The sequence below is a fragment of the Equus quagga genome, chromosome 7 (assembly GCF_021613505.1).
Source record: "Equus quagga isolate Etosha38 chromosome 7, UCLA_HA_Equagga_1.0, whole genome shotgun sequence".
Lineage (NCBI taxonomy): Eukaryota > Metazoa > Chordata > Mammalia > Perissodactyla > Equidae > Equus > Equus quagga.
In genome coordinates, this window is record NC_060273.1 from 83,821,307 (window position 1) to 83,842,238 (window position 20,932).

Below are 20,932 nucleotides of genomic sequence, written 5' to 3' on the forward strand. Positions count from 1 at the left end.
TATAATCTCCAATGGACTAAAAAAGAGAGAGAATGAGAATCACACACCTGCTTAAGTTCTGCTTGCTAACTGACATGCTCTTGGAGTGATATATAGTCGTACGCTATTGCACCCATGATTTGTAGATCTCAAATCCTTTGAATCAAGGAGTGACAAGACAAGCCTCCAGCACAAAGCCTTATTATGAGTATTTCAAGGATAATGGGGTTGTCTCAACTGAGTGGAGTCCTTGATATTAATTTTCTTGCTTTATTTTTTGAGGCGTTAAAAAACTTGTTTTGCCTAATATATTAGCATTCATTTCTCAGCTTTGAAAACTAATCCAACTTGGAAAGGAGAGTTTTAAATTTGAAATATGGGGCCTGTACAGCGGTGCCTCGAAATCATTAACGGTCCCTTCAATATTAATTGCAGGGATATCCATCACGGGGAACTTGTTTGTCATTAACGTGAGGCGGAGGCAAAAGCGAAACCTCCTGGCACCCTCCAGGGGTAATGTTGTCACTCAAAACTTTGTTCTGGAATCGATCTGACCTCAGAAATGGGCTGTATCTATTGACAAAACGACAGTTGGTCGTTTTAGCATAGCTGACAAGGGGCAGTTTCAGCAAATGGAATGGAAGGTGGTCTGTGGATGAATCTGCCAGGCAGCTTTGGCCCTAAGCAAAGTTTTTATGGATGAGTCTGATGAGCCTGAGGGGTCAAAGGGCAGGGCACCTTGGCACCGATGTTTAATTCCATGTTTCTGCCAAGGATGCAGCTTATTTGCAATGCAGCCCAGCTACTGCAGAAAGGTGGCATCCGTGTTTGTTCAGGTCTCTGGCTAAAGGAGCATTAATCTATGTATATGTATATACTATACATGGATCTTAATGTTTTAACCCCCCCCCACCCCCCCCTACCGCCCACCAGGAGCCTCCATGGCTTGTCTTCTCATGTGTATCCACTTGCCTGCTATTGATTCCCTGTTGGGGCTGGTGACTTTTTACTTTTGCTCTTATTCAGCAATTTTGCCTGTTAAATTCTAATCTGGGTCTAAAACATTTTCCAATAAAGCAAAGCTTGAGGATCATCCAGTTGAAAGGGAATCTGGATCCAAAGAGGGCCCTCAGGGTATTTCCTCTGAAAGGGCTTTGCCTGTGCTGAGGAGCCCGTACCCGTGCTCTGAGAACCTTTCTGGTGATGGCAGAATGGGCAGGAAGCATCTCTTTAAAATTGAGTTTTCATTTCTCACCTGAGCCACGCTGGTTTCTTACGGAATGCCACCTTCCTGGTACAGATTGGGAAGAAGGCCAGAGCCGCATCCTTATTCCTGGGAACAAACAGCCTTGACCCCATTGCTGATAGAATTTCCCTCCAAATCCCAGCTTGTCCCTTTGCAGGGCCAGGGAATTTTCTATGGCAATGCAGTCCAGGTATGGGAATATTCAATTCACTTTACTGTTCAATAAATTCAATTTAACAAACGCTTATTGAGTGCTGGCTCTGTAAAATTACCATGGAAACCCAAGTGGAATCTTTAAAATCCTCTGGGGAATTGTTCAAAGTTCCCACATCCATGGATACTTCAATGAGCAGGAAGGGTGCATCTTAGTCCAACCCATGCCCGGTTGCATGCTAGCATTCAGCACAAACAGCAGACAGGGGAGACAGATGGAGGAAAATTTGTAAAGCCGATAACATGGCTTTTTGTCCCTGGCTGTATAATGTTGGGCTCCCAGGGAAGAGAGGTGAGGAGCCAAGGCTTTGATTTCTGTTGGAGCAGAAAGCTGAGTGCAGTTACAGCTGCCTCTACTCCACAGTGTCGTCGCCCACACGCTCTGTGCCAGGGCAGGACCTACAAAGGGATGTCTCGATGCCTGGTGACAGCTTCGTCTGCCCTGTGACAGCTTCGTCTGTGGCACCTTGCAGCACAGCGGGGACCTTGGGCTTCAGAAGATCAAAGCCTCGATTATGTGAGGTACTTGTCACACAGCAGGTGTAGGGCTTGTCCCTGACACAGAGCTAGAAACCACAGAATCACGGACCTGATGGGTCTTAGAGGAACCAGGAGACCCCATGCTGTTTGTTCTTAAGAAGACAGTAATTCCAACTGTGCTTAGAAAAGTTCCAACTGAGAAAAGGGGAAGATGAAGATTTGACATTTAAGATCATTGTAATAATTATAACTCTTTGCTTTGCAAGTGACCAAAAAAAAAAAAAAGAAAAAGAAAGAAAGAAAAGACAATCAAACTGGCTTACACTGTGAAGGAAATCTGCTTCAGTTAACAGAAAAGTCCAGATGTAAGTTCAGGTGAGGATTGATCCAGGAACTCAGTGATGTCACCAAGGACACAGTGTCTTTCCATTTCTCTGTTCTGCCTTTTAGCTGGCTTTCTAGATGGGCCCAAACTAGCTGCCAGCAGTCCCTGGGGCTGCAGGCTTCCTCCGCCATGTCTGGCAGGAAGTAGAACATCTTTGCCTCAACTTTCCAGCAGTCCTGAGATTCACCCTGATTGGACTGGCTTGGCTCACGTGACCACTCCTGAACCAGTCGCTGGTGGACAGAAAGAGCTCACAAGATCTACCCTTGGGGTACACAGTTAGCTTTTGGGGGAACCAAATGCAAGTCAGGAGCTATTGAGGGGGGATAGAGTCAGGAAGGCAGGTAACTAATGTTCATTACAGTTTCACAAAGGACACGACTCGAGTTTACCCGCATCTTTGCCTCCCAGTATCTGTTTTCAGATCACTTAGATTCATAAATGTCAGCAGCTACCATTTATTTGGGAATTTACCATTAGATCTAAAAGAATCCAGTATGCTAAGAACTTTGTATGAATTGCATTATTTAATCCTTACACAAACCCCTGAGATTTTGAACATGCATTATCATTAATCTTTTTGTACGGGTGGGGAAACAGAGGCACAGAGAAGTGAAGTGACTTGCCCAAGGTCACAAGGCAGTAAGTGGGAGAGCCAGCATTTGAATCAGGTCTGTGACTCCAAAGTCTGTGCATTTAAAGGCAGGATGTCAGAGCCACTATTTTCTATATATGCAGGGTAGGGATTTCCCACCCAAAAGGGTTTGAGTCTTTTTCTGGACCCTCTGGCTTTTCCAGAGAAGTATTCTCCAGATTCCTGGGTTCCAAGCCTGTTCTTGCCACTCACCTACCCTAAGACCTTGGGTTTCTGCCCTCCCCTGAGCCTCAGCCACGTCACTTGTGAAAATGAGGGCTTGGACTCCAGGGTTTCTCGGGTAACCTCTCACTCAGATGACCCGGGACTTCCTGAGTCTGAGCTGTGCGTGGATGTTTTGCTCCTGGGAGGGAGGGGTTGTCTTTCCTCCTGGGATACTTCTTTCTTGGGAGAGATGATTCCTTTAAGAGGCTCTTGTTTTTCCCCTAAATAAAAGGAATATTCAAATTTTTTTTTGGTTAATCTCAGAGAATCTAAAAGCAGCAAACCCAGGGATGACTTTCCAGCGGGGAGATGGTGAAGCTGCCTGAGACACGGCTCCTCTCAGCCTGGAGACTGTGATCTCCACTGTGCACGCTCCTGTCACTATTTTGGTGGGCCCTCTGCCTGGAAACCCCCGTCCCCTACCCCAGTGTGCACATTGTTCCTCCAGGGACACTGCAGAGCCCACACAGGCCTCCAGTTCACAGGGTCAGAATGGAAGAGCCACCCCCACCCCCTAGGCCCCAGAGGAGGAGACAGTTTAGTTCCAGTAGCTCACTGAGCCTTTCCTCTGCTTGTGCCATCACAATGTCCTTTCCACGTCTCTGTCTCCTTAGAGTCATCCTCCGAGGGCTAAGGGACTCTCATCATCCAGGCATAATATGTGCCCACATAGGTGTGTCTACTGCTCTGTATGTACTAAACTTTGTTTTACTGCTGAAAGTCTGCCTGATAGCAGTTACATCTGAGATGTCACTTACCTACCATTTGTGTAGGTATCTCTGTCACGAACCTTGCGAATAGCTTTTGTTTCCTCATATGTCATGTCCCTTTTATTTCGAGGGCATTGATTTTTCTTCTCCTGGAGTGGGTGTGGGTTGTGTTCAGCCCATGTCCCTGAGCTATCAGACTCTGGGGAGCTGGAGTTTGGGGCCTGAGATGGCATTTCTGATTGTGGCTGGGTGGGCTCAACCCCAACATCTGTCTGCTCAGCGTACTCCACAGGGTAGCCTGCTTGTTCCTTGGCATCATGTGTGCCAAGCACCAGGATGATTGACTGTATGTGTGTTCAAATTAATGAGCTGCTTTGTAACTATGCAAGCTCGCTGGAGGTAAGAGGGTGCAGGTGTCTGTGACACTGATGTAGTGACCCCCATGCAAGAAGGCTGTGTGGGCAAAATGCCACATTCACTCTCCCGCCCACAGGGGGCAGAAACAGAAGTTCACACAATGTGGCCTGCTGAGACATGTGGCTGTTTGTCCGAGAGAACTGATGGCTCTAGCGGATGGAGAGTGATGGAGTCTCCCAAAGATGTCAGAAGCCAACTCTGAGTTATGAAGTGTGGTGCTGATATAAACGTCTCCTAAACCACATAGTACATCTCCCCTCAGTTACGAGGGCTGGGAGACAGGTCACACTGACTTTTGTGCCATTCTGGGTTAGGTTTTTAAGGAATGGCCTGTGGAAACGGAAGTACCTGAAGCCACTGCACAGAGCAGGGGATACGGATACCTGAGTTTCACTGTGGCAGCCTGAGCTTCAGCCTTCTCACCTGGGGAGGCAGGGCGCTGTGGTCTCTTCGGAGTATCTGGCTCCTGCAGTCTATTATACTATGTCGTGGATGCTACTGGTGCTCTGTCCTGACCCCTTTTCCTCCCAGTACTCCATTCCCTGTCTGCTGTGAGTGCGGCTGCTCAAAGGCCACAGTTCTCTAGGAATTGCCCTCTGCCAAGTGGGAACTCCTTGCTCAGGAGCTCCCCCATTCCTGGGGCCAATGACTGACTGACAAGGGGTGCAAAAAGCAAGCCCACTTGCCTCAAGGTGGGACCAACTTCATGGGGACAGTTTGTCTTTCAGAGCATGCCACAGTATCATGCTGAGGCCATACTGCAGCTGCAACCACATGCTTGCTTGCTCCTTCCTCTGCTTTGTCTTGCTCCCTCACTCCTCCCAATATTTCTTGAGTCTAACAAATATTCCTGAGAATATTTGCTCAATAGACCACATGAACCCAAATCCCTGTCTTAGTTCCTTCTTCTGGGGAATCTGACCTAAAGTTCATGGTCACCATTGATCAGGATTGTGTTATCAGTGTAGGATTAATGGGTGTCCTCCATTCATTCCAGTCATGCCAGCCCCTTCTTCTTCGTCTCTCATTAACCCTTCTCTCTTTTTCTCTCCTTTGATGTTTCATATACCTGCACATACACTCACCGACCCATGCATTCACCCATCCATCCACCCTTCTGCCCATCTGTCCACCCAACTATCCATGCAGAGACCTTCAAACCTTCCTGTATGGTGAAGAGATCTTCCCAGATGGAGACTGCTTGGGGCCACCTCTCTCTTCCAGGCTGGGCTTCATTTCCATTCCTCTAGAGAATAGATAAGGCTGGGTAACAGAAGGGTGGGTGCCATGGCTTCCAGCCAAGAAGCACACCCATCCAAAAGCGGGAACTGGCCTTGTGGATCCAGTATAACACACTTTTAGTACATTCTCTACCATTTCATGAGCTTCTTTTCCTAGAGGTTCACCACCTGGGCCTGGGTCACTGGCAGAAGCAGGAGAGGGAGTGTTTTTCACTTATAAATGGTGTAGGAAAAATCGAGGTGAATTATCCGGCTGCCGCGTGAGTGCTTTATTGATTACAGAGCGCCAATCAAATTAGCTGTCAGAAGAGAATGCAGATGGCACCATGTGGAATGGATTTTCTATATCCCCTAATTGCATTATTTCAATCAGTGGGTGAACATTGCGTGGCCTGGGGTGGGATTCGGGGGTGGGGGAGGAGAGGGAGGGTGGGTTGACTCGTACTGTCTGGGCCAGGCTGAGGATGTGGGACTGAATGTCACAAAAACTTTAATATCAAGATTGAGGCATTAAGAAAATGGATCTGGATTGTGTTATGGATTAATGCAGGCAGGATTTCAAGCATTCTTTACAGGAGAGAATGCCTCCCCCACCCTTGAAGTTTGGAGATGTGTCAATTCCTAGTATGAGCAGATTGAAACCACTCTCTTCCACCTTTTGAAGGTGGTATTGCTTAGCATTTAAGAGCTTTGGAGCTGGTCCAAATCTCAGTTCTGCTCTTTACTAGTTGAGTGATGTTTGGCAGGCTACTTAACCCCTCCAATCCTCAATTTCCTCATTAGTAAAATGTGGCTGATGATTGTACCTTCCTCACAGAGTTATTGTGAGGGTCAAAGGAGATCATGGATGCAAAATGTTTAGCACAGTGCCTGGCACATGGCTGGTGCTCAGTAACCATGAGGCCTTCCTCCTGAAGGCCGTTCACCTTTCCTCTGAGCACTTGGAAATTTAGGAGGGTTCCCTGGTTAGATTGTAGACTGGCTCATTTAATAATGGAGAAAGACCTAAATGCAAGACTTCTGCTCTTCTCAAAAATTCTATTTTTATTTGTTTATGTAATTTATATCCTTTTATTTATTTATTTATTTATTCTTCTTTGGGTTTGGCTCTGCCTCTGAGGGGGCAAGATAAACATGTGAGCTCTTCTCAAAGACCCAGCCTGGTGGAAGCTCGAGTCTCTGGTGGTGGTGGGCGTGTAAAAATAATTGCAGTGCTTTGTCGGCTGCAGCGTAGCCATCTGTTGCCCGGCAGCCGTGGGCTCTGAGGGGCACAGGTGCCTCCATGGCGGGGTGGTGCTGGCTAAAGATCAGTGAACTCCAACTCAGAGAGACCCATGGCGGCAACTTCTCTTTGCACTGGGGCTGCTGCTCAGCTTCTAACTGAGCACCCCCGCAAACTTCTGGGCAGAAAGAGCTGGGCAGGAGTGAGGAGGAAGGGTAAGATCAGTGGGGCCCCAGCCTGGGTTCAGTTACCGCATTGAAGTAAAAGCTCCATTTATCAGGAGCCTTGGACCTGCAGTTGCATCTATGACTCCCGTAGACCATGTTTGCTACTCTGGGATGTCTCGGCCTATCCATGTTGTGATCACTTGCTCCTGTAATCAGAATTCCTTTCTTTCATCTCCTACTTGAGAACTTTGTCCTTTCTTGGACAAATGCATTACATTTTCCAGAAGAAAGGAGGTGGCGGGTAAGGGACAGCCATAAGATGGCATCAGGGCCCAACTGCCATTTGGAGAAGCAAAATAAATTCTTTGGGTCAACAGCGACTCTCATCTCCACCACGAGGGCCACACAGAGTGGCATGGTGCAGGCAGAGGAGGGAATTAGGAGCCTTTTCAAGCCCACAAAGCCTCGTTCATGTGATCCGTTCTCAGACACTGGGCTCACAAACATGGCCTTGGTCACAGAAGGAGAGAGGCAAGGCTTGACCATATGCTCATCCCACACCCTTCACAGGTAGAGACTAGGGCCTACGATATGAAATGTTCTTTGTCTTATAAGAAAACATACACACAAACAAGCAAACTCCAATAAGTTCACAGTTCAGAGCACTAAACTCTTTAGAGAGAAAAACTCCAAGGAAATCTAATTAGGAAGCCTGTAATCCAATAAGTAAGTCTCTGTGCTCCGGGACTGCATATCGTGAAGGAGAAAGAGAGAGGCTGGGAGGTAGAAACCCAGAGACTTTTTCCATCTGGCTTGACAAGAGCCCTAGGGGAGGGCAGCCTAGCCGGAATGCTGATGGAATGGTTCTACTCAGTGAACAGAGACAGGTTGAGCACATCCTGGGAGCTGTCTGGTTACTCCAAGCCCTGAGAAACATAAACACTGTCTAGGAATGCCCAAAGGTGTCCTCAACCCCTCCTTCCCATGGACAGTGAAATCCCAGGAGGACCAAGGACTTTGGCTCTCCTTCCCCTTAGCTTGTCACATATCTGGTCCCTCTCTTCCCTCCCCACCAGTGCTCCCCTGGCTCATACACCACTGGCATCTCTTGTCTGGACTGGGATGCTGTGGCCCACTCATTGTGCATCCTGATGAGTGGTGAGAAGGGTCACAAGTATGTATGGCTGATAAAAACTAAAGCACCAATGTTTCAGAATAATTTACTTTTTTTCTAGACTAGCATATTCAAGGTTGTTGTTTTAAATCTCACTTTTCTTCTGTTGGTTTTGATGGAAGACAAGAGGTGTCATTACAGAAAGAGTTTGGGGAATTGCATGAGACCTGTGGCTTCTCTTGTCTACGTCAGAGCCCATGGTCCAGACATGCCCACAGGAGTGGATCAGGCACGTGAACCCTGCTGCAATTAAAGTAAACTGGTATCCCGGACTTTAAAACAACCTCCTAAAAGACCTTCCTGCCTTCAGTCTTGCCTCCTCCAATTTATCTTCCACATTGTGGACAGAAAGATTTTTCTGGAATGCAACTAAGCATGTTCTCCACGGTTTCCTTCTCCCAAAGGACAAGGCCCACTGGAAGCCTACTTGGCATGGCCCACAAGACCTTGCATGATGGGTTCCTGGTGCTCCAGTCTCCAGACACAGTCCAGTGCTGTCTACTTTCCCCTGAGAGCGTTAAGGCCAGGGGTGGCAGGGGGGTGGTGCTGGCTCACAGATAGTTCTATGGGTCGTCTTTCTCAGGATTTCCAGCACAGAGACTGAAGACCTGTTTACAGAGTCGGAGAATCAGTAGTGGAGAAGTGAGTGCCTGCTTTGGCGACTCTGTCAGGAGTTACTTTGATTTTTTCCTTCCTCTTTCCAGTGCGCGGGAGCACCAGGGTAGATCTTCAGGAAATGCTTCCCTGAGCTTAGGACCTTATAAACCGAGGCTAGGAAAAATAACATGCACACCTTTATGAAAATGTGGGGCACCTCTTCAGCTTATAGAGGCCCCAGTTTGCTTGTGACAAAATAGACCCACATTGGCAGGTAAGCAAATATGGTTTTCTATTGCTGTAGTTGCGAAGAAATCTTTAGATCCTTGTTAATAGACTATGACTCAGAGGCAGAAAAGGAGCAGGAGAGATTAAAAGTGGCAAAGGTTGTTTGGGGACAGGCATGCATTTTGGTGAGGGAAAAGACAAAATTGAAAAAAGAAAAAAAGCCAGCATGGAATATGTTGCAGTCTTTCCTCTCTAAACTCGTGTTGATTGTAGGGAGGAGTCAGGCATGAGGTGCTTCTGGAACCTTCCCAGGGGACTCACTTCTGATGGACGTTGGTGCAGAGAGACCATGCTTTGACATGGCGAGGCATGTCAGGGGGAGACGGAGATCACGAGGGGCCACTTCTTGATAGGGAGCCTCCTCTGACAGCCCCACAGGGACCCCCTGCTCTTTGAGGTCCTGCACCACACAGCTCCCCACTTACTCTCCCGCTCTCTTGCTGGCTTACCTAGGATGGTGATGAGCATACACACAAGGCGCTTTCCCTGAATGCAAAGGAAAAGATGACAGACATGGAGGGTAGAGGGCGGAGGTTTGACACATGGATAACTGGGGCTCTTGGAGAAGAGAGTGGAGCAGATGAAATAGAAGTAATACAGATATTGTAGAAGAAAACGTTGAACTGAGAAAAGACATGTCTGTACAAATTGAAAGGGTTCACCACACTCTAGGCAAGTGAAGTGAAATGAGATCTATATCCAGCTATAGCCTGGTAGTAATCTAAGACAGATTTTTATTATGAAAAATTTTAAGCATACACAGAAGTAGAGAGTTAGTACACAAATTTTCCCAGCTCCTACCACCCAGATTTAAATAGTCATGAAAATTTTGCCACATTTGCTTGATTATCCCCTTTTCTTCTCCTGTTCTTTCTTTTTCTTTGTTCATTTCTTTTAATTTTTGCTGAAATACTTTAAAGCAAATCTCAGACATCCTCTCTACATATTTAGTATACATCTCCAAAAATGTGGGTATTTTCTCTCATAGCTATAATGTGATTATCATACCTACTAAAATTAATGATAATCTTTGGTATTGTCTAATACCTATCCATAATAAATTTTTGCTGAATCTTTACAAAATATTTTAACAATTGATTTGTCTTAACCATGATCCAAAGTACATATGTCACATTTGTTTGCTGTGGTGGTTTTAAGTTATGTCCTCAAAATATCTTTTGACACTCCTCCCTTCAAAAGATGGGGACTAATTCTCTTTGAATGTGGGCTGGATTTAGTGGCTTGCTTTTAGCAAAGAATGTGGCAGAAGTAACAGCATATGACTTCCAAGGCTGGGTCTTAAAAGACAGTGGATCTTCTGCTTTGCACCCTCTTGGCGGGTTCACTGTGGGGAAGTTGGTCGCCACATCATGAGGACACTCAACAACCTGAGGACAGGTCCACAGGGAGGTGATGAGGCCTCCTGCCCACAACGGGTATCAACTTACCAGCTGTGTGAGCGAATGAACTTGGAAGCATCCTCAGTTCCAGTCAAACCTTCCAATGAGTCTGCAGCCCCAGCTCACATCCTGACAGCAACCTTACGAGAGACCCTGAGCCACCAGCACTCGGCTAATCCACTTCCAAATTGCTGATCCACAGAAATTGTGAGATAATAAATGCTTATTGTTGTTTTCAGCCACTAAATTTTGGGGTAATTTGTTAGGTAGTAATAGATAACTAATAAAGTTGTTATTTTTTTAAAAGATTTTATTTTTTTCCTTTTTCTCCCCAAAGCCTCCCGGTACATAGTTGTATATTCTTTGTTGTGGGTCCTTCTAGTTGTGGCATGTGGGACGCTGCCCCAGCGTGGCCCGATGAGCAGTGCCACGTCCGCGCCCAGGACCTGTACCAACGAAACACTGGGCCGCCTGCAGCGGAACACACGAACCCAACCACTCGGCCATGGGGCCAGCCCCTAAAGTTGTTATTTTTTAAAGTCTATCTTAATCTAGAGGGCACCCTCTTTTATTTTTTCATATTATAGAAACTGAATCAGTTGTTTTATAGAATATCCCATAATCTGAATTTGTCTGTTAACTTCCCTGTAGTGTCATTTAACTTGTTCTTCTGTCCTCTGTTTCCTGCAAATGCAAGTTAACTCTAGAATCTTTATTTTGGGTCAGTATTTTTGGCAAGAATACTCCATAGGTGGCGCTTTGTGCATGGAATGATGTGGTGTTAAGACTGATCAGGAGGTTCAGGTGGTCTGGCAACAGTTTTGAACTTCAAGGACAAAAAGGAAAAATCCTATGTGTAAAAATGCAGGGAGAAAAACTAGGTTACCCACCATGGGACACAGTTGGAATCTAATAATTTTATAACCAACCATGTTGGTTTTTATGTGTGAGTAAAGACAACAGAATGACTCATTCTGATATTCAAATGTTCAGAAATATATACCAACTACATGTACTTCTTGGGGAAAAAAATACCTTGAGAATATATGTCACTCATTCATGCATTCGTTTGTTAATTCAACAAATCTTTGAGAACTTCCCATGTGCCCAGGTAGGGCTAGGACGTGAACTGTCCAGGAAGGAATGAAATGAAGGACTTGAGCATAGAGCAGCTGTGTGTGGAATGAAGGGCCAGGTGGTGAGCCCGAACCAGTGACAGACAGTGAGAAGGCCAAGTCCAAGCAAGCATCATCAATCAAGTTGTAAACCATCCAGGTCTGGCCGTTGTTCCAAGCCAGGTCGGGTGGCATCCTCCTTCAGGGGTATCTGATGCAAGTGGTGATGGAGAGCTGGGGAACCCCTGGGCTGTGGGCAGTGCAGGCCCGGGCTGAATCCCACTGTTCCCTGAGGGCCTGGACATGTAGGAAAAGAAAGGCCATCATTATGGGAAAGCACAGGCTCCAGAGCTGGGCAGCCAGCAAGAAGGGGAGCCCAGGAGGAAGACTATGCAAAGGGAGTGAGCAGTGCTGGTGGTAGTTCTGCTGGGGTGAGGGTAGGGGGACAGAGCCTGCTGATGGGTGGGCTTTCTAGAAGTTTCTAGCCCTGTTCTTGGGGCTGGGCTGAGGATGTGAAGAACATTAAAGAGGCTGTGGAGCAGGCAGGCCCCAGAGATGTGCAGGGAGCAACAGAGAGGACACCCTAAAAGCCCTCTGGTTCTGTCTGATGTCTCTTCTGTCAGGAGCTGTATGCTCCGCTGACTGTGGACTTACCCCCCTTGCAGGGCCATCTGCCTCAGGGCCCACCGTGCAGTCCCAGCCATGGTCAGTACACAGGCCCAGGTTGTGGCCTCTACCACAGCATCCTGTCCTTCTTACAGTAGTAAACAGGCCCACGAGGGCCCCGGCTGATCACAAACTGCCTGACAGGCTTCCTGCTCCTATGGCAACTGTCCTGGACTGAACTTAGAGGCTTCCACCATTGTGTCTGGCCCATCAGCACCAGACGCCCAGTGGGGAACACATGGCTTGGTTGTGCCTGCATCACTGGGTCTCACCCTTGGTGGGGATGAGGGCTGCTTATCAGATAGTGCCTGACTGCAGTCTCTCCTGCCTGCTGGCAAGAGGGGCTGAGGGAAACTAGAGAAGCTAGAATCATAGAATGAGGGAGAGGAAGGGGCACCAACTTTAGAGATAATTAGGAAGTGCTTTTATTTCTCTGAGAGTCCATCTCTGTCCAGATTTGAAGGAAAGTGCTGGCACCCCCACAGGTCTCACCTGTCTACTTTCTTTCTGGGCGAGCTTCTCCCTGCACCTCTGGGCGATGCTCCGCAACTCAGTGGGCATCCCGCTGCCTCCCAGCACTCCTTTTATCCTCCTTTATCTCTTTTCCTTTTTCCTTTATTGCTTCTCTTAAGAGGTAGTATAAAAGGAACTGTGACCCCATAGCTCCCTTGGCCCTTTCCCTGGCCAAACGCCAAATCCTGGGGTTTTTCCTGTCTCTGTGTAAAGATGAGAAACCTCCCTTCCACTTTCTAGGTTTCATATGAAAAGAGCTTGGACCAGGTGTCCGAGTGTTTCTGTTCTGGTTTGCTATGTGGCCTTGGGGTGTCTCTTGACCTCTCTGGCTTCCTGTGATGTTCTCATTGTCAGCCTGCTCTCGCTCCTGTGCTGTGGGCGGCAGTGTGATTGAAACAATGTTTTAACTCTTTTCCAGAGTGTGCATGACTTGCTTAGTGTCCATCCCTGCCTTCAGGCCAGGGCTCATCCTGTCCAGCCCAGCCCAGACCAAAACGTGAACGGGCTGGTGTTGGAGGTCCACGGACACAGGTGACTCCATCTCACCCTCCTGGAGAGAGCTGTCCAGTGTGGGCCCCTTTATCAGGCAAGAAAAGCGTGCTTGCCCTAAATTGAGCCTGTGGTTTCTTCAGCCCTTCTCTCTGCTGCTGTATAGAGGGAAACTGGGTCAGCTTTGTGCCCTGCCCCCCACCCGACTGCCTGTGAGACCCGAAGCAGATCAGGCTCAGAGCCTAAAGTGTCCTAGTCGGGTCCCTAGTCTGCATGCCTACTCGGAGGCTCTGGGTGCCATCTCTTTCTTCTCTGGGACACATCGAAGGCATTAAGCATCTCTTTCTTGGTTGTATTTCCCACTCTTTTTTGTTTGTTTGTTTCATTTTCTGCCTTTCAAGTTCTACTGTGTTCTCTAATTGCTCCAGAAGCCAGACAGATGGGCTGGTTTCTTTAACCAAAATGAAATTTAAAAATCATCTCAAAGTAAATGGGAGGCTCAGATGTTTTAGTTAACTTGCATGCCTCTCCTCGATGGCTAGTCTGCCATCACAAGAACTTCCTATTTTTAATAAGCCATCTGGGCCTGGCCATACCTCCCTCCAGAAGGCATCTAGCAGCTTTGCTGGACTTGGCGAAGGACATTGTCGACTAGAAATGACCAGCTGGAATGTGAGTTCCCCCGACTTGTGTGACTTGTGATTTGGGGGTGATTCAGGCTGAGTTAAGACGTGCCAGATCATTCTGTCCCATGCCTCCACTGTGGGTTGTGGGACCTGCAGCCTTGAAGGGCAGTGAGCTGCCCAGGACCACACAGCTGGAAATAAAAGTAGGTCTCCTGACTCCTGGTTTAGCTCCCTTTTTTCACATTATGGAGCTTGTCACAGAGCAGGGGTTTACTAAGGTTTTCTTGGAAGAATGAATGGATGGTCTCCTTCAGGAGAAATATGGAGAGCCTTGGTGAGGGGGCGTGGTTGAGAGACATGGACTCTTACTCTCTCCACTTTGGAACTCTCGAGTCACTGCCTTAGAAATAAGAAACGGATAAGGTTATATCTTCCCACACTTCCCCACTTTCATAAATATCTGGTTTTCAGTCTCATGTCCCAGGGCCTCAGTCAGTTCATATAAGGAGAATCAAGTCCTAAAAAAGACTGCTTCAGTCAGGCTAACCTCATATTAACTTCTTCAGGTTTGCCCTATAAAAGTCAATTTACCAGCTGTAAGTGGGCAGGGGTCTACCAGATGACCAGGGGGTCATGTTGTTCTACTGGAGACTGTTGGGGGCCATGGAACTTCTCTAATCATCAGAAGGTTGTGCAGTGAGCCCAGAATAAGAGCCAGGAGTGTTGGGGGTTCTTAGGGATATTCCCGCCAAGCTCTCCCCTCTGTTCCTGAGACTCCTTCCTCTAACACCTGGGGCCATGTTTCTTTGGAATCTGACACCCACCTCTCTGGATGGGGGAATGGGTTTAGTACAAAGGGCAGGACTCTTTCTGTGCCTCTTTGCTTTCTTAATCATATGACCTTGAAGTTTTGTTTCTTTTTCTTCTCCCATCATTGAGTAGGGTGTGTTGGTGGTGGGTAAATTTACCATTTAGCAGTTGGTGGTAGAATACGGAGGTGGGAGAAAGAAATGTTACTCACAGATCTTGGGCTTGAAGTTGGATGCTGGTAACTAGATACGACTTTGGGCTGTTTCCTTTTGAGAAAGGATGAGATGGTAACACAATGTTAGATGGAGGAATTTTTAAAAAGTGTATGTGAGGAACCTCCACAATTAACATTTATTTGTTGCCTACTGGGTGCCAGTCACTGTGCTAAAACTTTACATGCCTTATTTATTTAGTCTTCCCAGCAAGCCTTAATAGGGATATTATCCCTATTTTACAAGTGAGGAACAGACACAGAAAGTGTCAGTAGCTCCCAGGGTCGTGCGTTGGTCAAGCCAGGACTCAAACTTTGGCAGGTTCGCTCCAGAGCCCTAAGTTATATGGCTGTCTGGACAGGTTGTGTGTGTGTGTACATATGTGTGTGCATGCGTGTGCACACACGTGCATGTTCATGAATCTACATATGCAGGCATGCATGTGCCAGGCAGTCAAGAGGTTGTATGTGACGGACTTCTTTTATTTCAGCTACTTGGCACCTCCATTCTTTTCTTGTAAGAGCACCCTTTGTGTCTTTTGGGGACATTCCTTTACCTAATTTCAAGGACTCTTGCTCACAGCACTAGACCAACAGTGGGCACATGGCTGAATTGGGCCTATCAGACACTTTCCCCTGGACTTTGAATCTGGACTGGTGTTGTCCTGAGTGCTGTGCCCTAAGGAGGTAGCCCAGGAGCTCATGTCATTCAGGGCCGTTCTTGGGCCAGTTGGATTCCTGTCCTTCCCACGACCTTTGAGTCTCTGAGATTCCCTTTGTTGTTCTGATAAATTGCCCTCTCTTTTTTTATCTTTTCTTTTTCCTTTCCTTTTCTTTTCTCTTCCCCTCTCTTGTTCCCTCGCTCCTTCCTTCCTTGCATCCTTCTGATATGCATTGGTTACAACTAAAGAATCTTATCTGATACTCTCCCAGCATTTTTTTCCCAGTATTTCAGTCTGGTTACAGACCATTCTGTCTCTAAGTCACTTCACACCATGTTGCAACTACCAAGAGGAAACTCACCACGTTAAGGACAGTTGTGTGTCATGCAGGCTGATGCCAATCCTCTTCAAGGACCTCTTTTCAGTTCCGTCTTTTCAGTTATATCCCTCACTGTCTACGGGTGTCTCACTTAGGGAGCATAGAGTCCTGCTCCCAATGATGAAGTTGGGGGTACCTTACTTACCCCAGCACCTAGTTTCCAAATCCTAGGGTAGTGTGGCTGTCTTCTTGGAAGGTTTTCTGGGGCTGCTGACCTGATTGAAGGGTCATAGATTCCCATGTGTTCTAGCTGCAGAGGCCCTGGCTTGGGCACGGGGGGCTCTGAACCTGTATCTGGGAGAATTTTCCTTCCACAGGCTGTCATCCTGAGATCCTTGAGTAGGGAGGGCCATTTGGCTACGCAACAGTTGTTTGCTGAACTCTCATAATCTGCTAAGTGCTGGTGAGGAACCCTCTCCTTATTTACTTTTCTGTCTCCAGTGGCCACTCCCAGCTTGAAACAATACAAATCTATGGAGTGAATGTAAGGTACAGCTCCCTTCAACAGGGTGGAATGCCATCTCCTGTGTGGGCTGTCTCTTTGCTCTGGGTCAGGCTGTGGACAGAATATCCCAGAGCTGGGACAGCTGCTACCCTCACCTTGGCCCGTCTCACCTCCCCATTCTTCTTTATGTGCACAAAAGGCCAGCACAATCTGTTCATAAACTACTAATATTTCTCTCTTTCCATCCCTTCCCTGCCAGATCCATAGTTCCTGATGGGTCTTCAAGGGGTGGCGGTGGGCTCCCCGAGGCCAGTAACTGCCACTGTCCTTTTGGTTCCCCTAATGCTGTCATGGAATCCTCTGACTTTTTCAGCCTCTGCCCATTGCCAGACTCCTCATTGTCTTGTGGTGCTGTGTTCCAAGGGTTTATTTCACTGTATGAAACACAATGGCCTCTGATTCATACTGGAACTGCCCTTTTTAAACTAGTGTGAAATGGTTCCAGGGTCCAGATTTGGGGGAGGATTTTATGTCCTGTTTTGCAATCTTCTTCCTGGCCTTAGAAGCTAAGATGCTGGCTTGGTCTTTCACGTCTCTGGCCCTAATGAAGCCTTCTTATCCTACCTCGACCTCGTAGGACAGCCTCTCCTGGTCCCTGGGCTCTTGAAGAGATCATCCATTGGATTGTCCCTTCACAGCTAGCCTAATCCCACAGCCCTCGGTGACTGCTCCCAGGTCTGTCTGGTGTGGAGCTGTGTGAAATATTGATGACTCTCTCTTGCAGACGGTAGGGCTACAGTTATAGCACAGATACAGCTCAGCAAGGTGACTGCTTCAGTGATGGAAGAAAAGGACATGGTAGGTTTTTTTAAAGTTTAAACTAATATTCTGATCTGTCTGTTACAATTTCTTAGCCCCCAGGAAGCAGCCCTCTTTACTTCAGCTTCTACGGACGTCCAGCGAAATCTCCTTCTAGTCATTAAAATGCCTTTGTTTTGGGAAGTTTGCTGCTAGATGGAGTTTTCCAGGCCATTTTCTGTCCTGCTACTTCTGAAAGTTGATGGCTCTCTGGGTTCCTGCATCTTCTCTTTGTGTGGGACATAGTTAGCGTTGGGTGTGGGATGTGGTTGGTATAATGTGAAGACATGATTGAGAGTAAAATGATGGTTCCCCACCTGCCACCGGCTTTTGAATGTATACTTAACACACCGACATGCTACTGGCTCCAATTTGCAGCTCGGTAATAATTCAAACATTAACATAAGACGCTCCAGACTTTGAAAAAATGAAACTGCTTTTATATGAAACAGTGCTTTCTCTTGCATGTGAAGTGGTGATATGCCTTTCTTAATTTCATTCAGCAAAGGATGGGAGTAAAGGACAGAATTGTTCAAACTGGCTTTATTTTCAATATTTGAAGTCTGATTGGTTTTACAAATTGAATCCCTTCATACTTTTTTGAAGCTGAAGGTGTATTATTCAGCTGGGATCCTCTTCCTGCACGAGGAGCTCTGTTTGGAGCCGGCTGCCCTGCCTCTCTTCAGTCTATCCCTTCATTATTTCAGTGCACACAATACTAAAATATGTTAAACCCCACAACTGATAGAAATGCCCCTAGAGCCACAGAAAAACCTCCTGCTGCTTCTTTTGGCTCATTCACGGGGATAAAGGAATTGGGATAATTTCCATAGCAGCAACATTTCCCGGGGGAGAGTGAGGCTTGGTGTGCCATGGTGAGGTGAAGTTCCCCACAAAGGACATGGATGAGAAGCTGCCCTTCCCTGTGGATGGGGATCCACCAGCTTCAAGGCCACCTTTGCAAAAAGAGTGTTTTCAGTCACTGTTAGCTGTGTGTCCTCAGGGCTGGATGCCATCTCTTGATACCAAGTATACGCAGTGTCGAGAAGGCTGAGTACTCCAGGTGTCTCAGTAAGGTCTTGGTGAGCAGCATGGCCGAGCTGGGTCATGCAATCCCTTTTTGGCCTGGCTTCCCTCTTATAGGTGTGGGTGAGGTGGGCTCAGGCCCAGGGGTCAGCCATAGGGATACTGACTAGCTCATATGGGTATCAGTTCCACGATGGGAGATGACATCAGCCACCCCTTGTGACCCATAAAAGTTAATATTTGGGATTGATTTCCATTTGACTATAAGCCTCATGAGGGAAGAGACTCTTTTGTTCTTGCTTACTACTCTGTTCCCAGTTCTTAATGAAGTGTCTGGGACATCGTGGGTTCTTAACAAATATTCTTTGAATGATTGTATGAATATATGAAGTCACAATTCAAGCAATGAATAAGTTTGTCCAATGTATTAGTCAGTATAAAATAGGTTATGCTGCATTAACAAACACCCCCTAAAGCTTGGTATGACTTAGTGACAAAAGTTTATCTTTCACATGGAACTAGTCACATGGTCTGGCCTGACTGCAGGGGGTCTGGGAAACAGAGCTTTCCACATTCCCAGAAAAGGACGGAGATGCAACGAGATTTGGTGAACTCATAGCATTGTTTCTGCCACATTACGTCTAGAACAGCTTAAGTGGACAGTTTGAAGGGGGTCTCTGCTGATGGCCTGAGGTTTTTTGGAAAAGGGAGCCTTGCACAAAGTGAACATGAGTCTTGCTGAGGTCTCTATTGGATGCCAAGCTCACTTGTCCTTTTACCCTTTCGCTTGTATAGTTGCTTCCATCAGGAATGCCCTCCGTTTTCTTGTCGGACGAGCTAAAATTCTAACCTGTTCTTAGACACTCAGTTAAGAGTTATTTCTTCCGATGATCCATTCCTAGTCCATAGCCATGGTTAAGTGCACATGTATTTGCATGCTCAACTGCATTGACCCAGCACTTGGTTACTCACAATTGCGTGGTTTCTAATGACGCCAAGTACCTAAAGATTGTCTCCTCAATTAGTTCATAAGCTCCTGGAGAGTTGGCATGCTGCTTTCTTCTGCTCCCTCATCCAGCAGAGGACTAAGCACAAGGTGGATGCTTAATAAATTTGTGTTTTCAGCAGACATTGGTTGAAAAAAGGAAAGGGAAAATGGCAAGCATCCACACTGGGGAGCTGAGCTGGGGATCAGAGCAGCCCACCTTTAGCAGGTATGGGCTGCACAAGGGTCCCCTGGCCATTCTTCCTGAACGGTTGGGGCAGACTTCACAAGGTCCTCCACCATGCAACGTGAGGCGGGTGTTTATTTATCTGTGGCACACCTCCCACTTCCCATTGAGCAAAACCAAACTATGTGAACCCTGAGCAAGACAATCCCGTGGGCTGCGGTGGCTCATCCTCTGAGAAGCTTAAGAGCTCTGGCCCCAGGTCCCTTCATTACCAGCCTAAGTGTGGTTAATCTGCCCCTTTTCCCCTAAGTCTAGGCTGGAGCATAACGAACAAAAGACTTAATCACTCTGGTATTAAGATATTCCTTCCCGTCTGTGCAAATGTTCTTGGGTGTGTAATGTGAACATGCCGCACTCATTTGGAGCCATTGTTCTTTCTAAATGAGAAAATGCAAATGAGGCACTCAGGCTACCACACCATCACGCGCTGCATAAAATTTCTTGACATCAACATGAAGCTACTTAGCATAATTTTCCTGTTAATAAACTGCCAATTTAGTCATTCAGGTTTCAGCTTCTAAAGAATGGAACAGCATCAGGCTGGGTTTTTTCCCCCCATATATGCCTGAGTTTATTATTTTGGTGTTTATGTTAAAACATAGGAAATTGGAGTTTATGCGATTATTTGGAGATCTTCTACCCTAATTTGTTTACTTTCATAATTCAGGGAATCTTTGCTCATTTGCAAGGCAAAACAGAACTTTTCAGAGCATTTTCTTCTGTTCGGGACAAAATTTCCATATTTAAATGACTGAGGAAGATTTTGAGGATCTGACTGAGTAGAGTCTACACTGAAGGTGTCGGACCAGGGGGCTGTGCCTGCCCGGGTCCCACGTGGAGATCCTGAAGGAGACAGGAGGCCCCAGCGCCTGAGGGAAGCCTTGGAGGTGCCTGGGGTTCCCAGTTGGTGCAGGAGTCTCATTTCTGGAGGCCTCTCCCTCTGCTGCTCTCTACCTTCCTGGCCGTGGTCCAGCCATGCTAACCTCATTGCTGGTCACTTACGTCTTCCTTCAAGGAATATCCACTGTGTGCCTACATGTGCCTGTCATGGAGGCGATGCTGGGGTAACACATAGCCTAGTGGGGAGACATGCTACTCAGTGAATCATACGACCACAAGTTAAAATGCAAAGCAGGACAGCAAAGGTGCTCTGGGAGAGTAAAGCAAGGATCTGAGTAAGTTCCTGCCTTCAGGAGCTCACAGTCAAGACTGACTCATGTAATCACTGCTTGGCAGAAGTTTTACGAAGCTTGAAGTATCCGCCAAGTCTTTCCACTTCTCCAGGTTGTTGTGAAGTATAGACACGGCCTGACAAGAGGCGTCAGATATTTTTGAGCACCTACCTGTGCCAGACAGTGTTCCAGGCACCAGATATCTGGAGCTCTCGGCTTCTCAGTGAGATCACTGGAGGGCAGCCCAGTTTGGCTGTTAACTGCATGGGCTTCCGGTTAACCAGGCATGAGTTCAATCTAGTCTACACCACTTCTCATGCGTACACCTCGTCTCTCCCATTTGTCAAGTG